Source organism: Monodelphis domestica, chromosome 7 (genome assembly GCF_027887165.1).
Source record: "Monodelphis domestica isolate mMonDom1 chromosome 7, mMonDom1.pri, whole genome shotgun sequence".
Taxonomy (NCBI): Eukaryota; Metazoa; Chordata; class Mammalia; order Didelphimorphia; family Didelphidae; genus Monodelphis; species Monodelphis domestica.
The window spans coordinates 217,948,017-217,950,516 of record NC_077233.1 but is presented as its reverse complement, the minus strand read 5'-3'; positions in this window follow the sequence as shown (position 1 = coordinate 217,950,516).

The following is a 2,500-nucleotide window of genomic DNA, read 5'->3' as shown; positions in this document are numbered from 1 at the left end:
AGTTCCAATTTTGCTCCCCAAGGAAGTTCTTTCCTATTGTCAAGCTGGTCTCTGCTGGTATCCTCCTTATGCAGTTCCACCTGTTGAGCTCTATTCAGATCGGAGCCATCCTGGGACCACAAAGAGAGCTGGGTAAGAGTAGGTGTGGATACAGCATGGACTCTTTCTTTAGTTCAGGTACCTCCCTGGGGACCTTTTGGGGAAGTCCTTCCTTCTATCCTCAGGCAGCAGCTTTGGAAATCAACCCACTGAAGAGCTTCCTCATGAAGGGTTATGGGTTGTTTTCAGCTGAGCTTTTTATGGCCACGGAGGGAAGGAAGAGAGGCTCAGCATAAAGGGTTGAATCAGCTGGGACTTGCACCGATTAGCCATTTGGCCAGCTTCTCCATTGTGCTTGTCCCAGAAGAAGAAGGCACTTGTTGATGGAGTGCCCTTTGTCAAAGGAAGCTTTGTGAAGCTCAGGCTTCTCCTGAAGTCCATGGTTCAGATCAGCAGGCGGCTTTTTGAGTGTCGTAATGAATGAAGCCTCCAGCAAGCCAAATAGCCTGGGGACCTGTGGCCATTTAGCCTTGAAGCCATGTAGTCAGGCTCCTAGCTACCAAAAACCGAAACCAACCAACCCTGGGAAAGTTGCAAACCCTTGAGTAGTTCAGTAAAAGGAAGTTGCAGCGCAGCTGAGTGGCTCAGTGGACAGAGAGCTGGGCCTCAAGACCAGAGGTCGTAGGTTCGAATCTGACCCCAGACTTTTCTTCATTTTCTAACTCTGGGCAAGTACTACAAGCCAACAAAAATCTGTACTTTCTATTACTGCTGTCAACATTTGCTTTTGGAGTCACTGTGTCTCATTCATCACTTCCATGATGGCTCTTTGAAAATGGAATATCTAAAGGCGACTATTACTGAGTCACAGCAGAGTTGTAGTTTGAGATTATGTCCTTTCGTTCGTGATCCATAACTTCAATTTCCATACAAAGTTCCTCAATGAACACTTAAATTGATCGTGAGAACCATTTATCATTAGATATTGTAAAGAATCCTAAGGGGGTGGGTGGGCGGCTGGGTAGCTCAGTGGATTGGGCGGCTGGGTAGCTCAGTGGATTGAGAGCCAAGCCTAGAGGTGGGAGGTCCTAGGTTCGAATCCGGCCTCAGCCACTTCCAAGCTGTGTGAACCTGGGCAAGTCACTTGACCCCCATTGCCTAGCCCTTACCACTCTTCTGCCTTGGAGCCAATACACAGTATATATATATATTTACATATACATATACATATATATACATATACATACATATACATATACATATATATAATATACAGTATATATATAAGGGTTTAAAAAAAAAGAAATAACTTGACTGGCATCGATGAATAGAATTAACATTTTAAAACAATATCATTAACATCTAAAAGAAAAAAATATTCATCCTGGGGTTGAGAAATCCCTTTAATATTAAAAATAGAAGCCAGGAAAGGAATTATTATTGGACATCCCTCTCAGGCAATGGAAATGATAGAAATCTCTCCACTACCTGTCTGGCTCTATGACCAGAGGTGGCAGTTCCAATTTTGCTCCCCAAGGAAGTTCTTTCCTATTGTCAAGCTGGTCTCTGCTGGTATCCTCCTTATGCAGTTCCACCTGTTGAGCTCTATTCAGATCGGAGCCATCCTGGGACCACAAAGAGAGCTGGGTAAGAGTAGGTGTGGATACAGCATGGACTCTTTCTTTAGTTCAGGTACCTCCCTGGGGACCTTTTGGGGAAGTCCTTCCTTCTATCCTCAGGCAGCAGCTTTGGAAATCAACCCACTGAAGAGCTTCCTCATGAAGGGTTATGGGTTGTTTTCAGCTGAGCTTTTTATGGCCACGGAGGGAAGGAAGAGAGGCTCAGCATAAAGGGTTGAATCAGCTGGGACTTGCACCGATTAGCCATTTGGCCAGCTTCTCCATTGTGCTTGTCCCAGAAGAAGAAGGCACTTGTTGATGGAGTGCCCTTTGTCAAAGGAAGCTTTGTGAAGCTCAGGCTTCTCCTGAGGTCCATGGTTCAGATCAGCAGGCGGCTTTTTGAGTGTCGTAATGAATGAAGCCTCCAGCAAGCCAAATAGCCTGGAGACCTGTGGCCATTTAGCCTTGAAGCCATGTAGTCAGGCTCCTAGCTACCAAAAACCGAAACCAACCAACCCTGGGAAAGTTGCAAACCCTTGAGTAGTTCAGTAAAAGGAAGTTGCAGCGCAGCTGAGTGGCTCAGTGGACAGAGAGCTGGGCCTCAAGACCAGAGGTCGTAGGCTCGAATCTGACCCCAGACTTTTCTTCATTTTCTAACTCTGGGCAAGTACTACAAGCCAAATTCTATTACTGCTGTCAACATTTGCTTTTGGAGTCACTGTGTCTCATTCATCACTTCCATGATGGCTCTTTGAAAATGGAATATCTAAAGGCGACTATTACTGAGGCACAGCAGAGTTGTAGTTTGAGATTATGTCCTTTTGTTCGTGATCCATAACTTC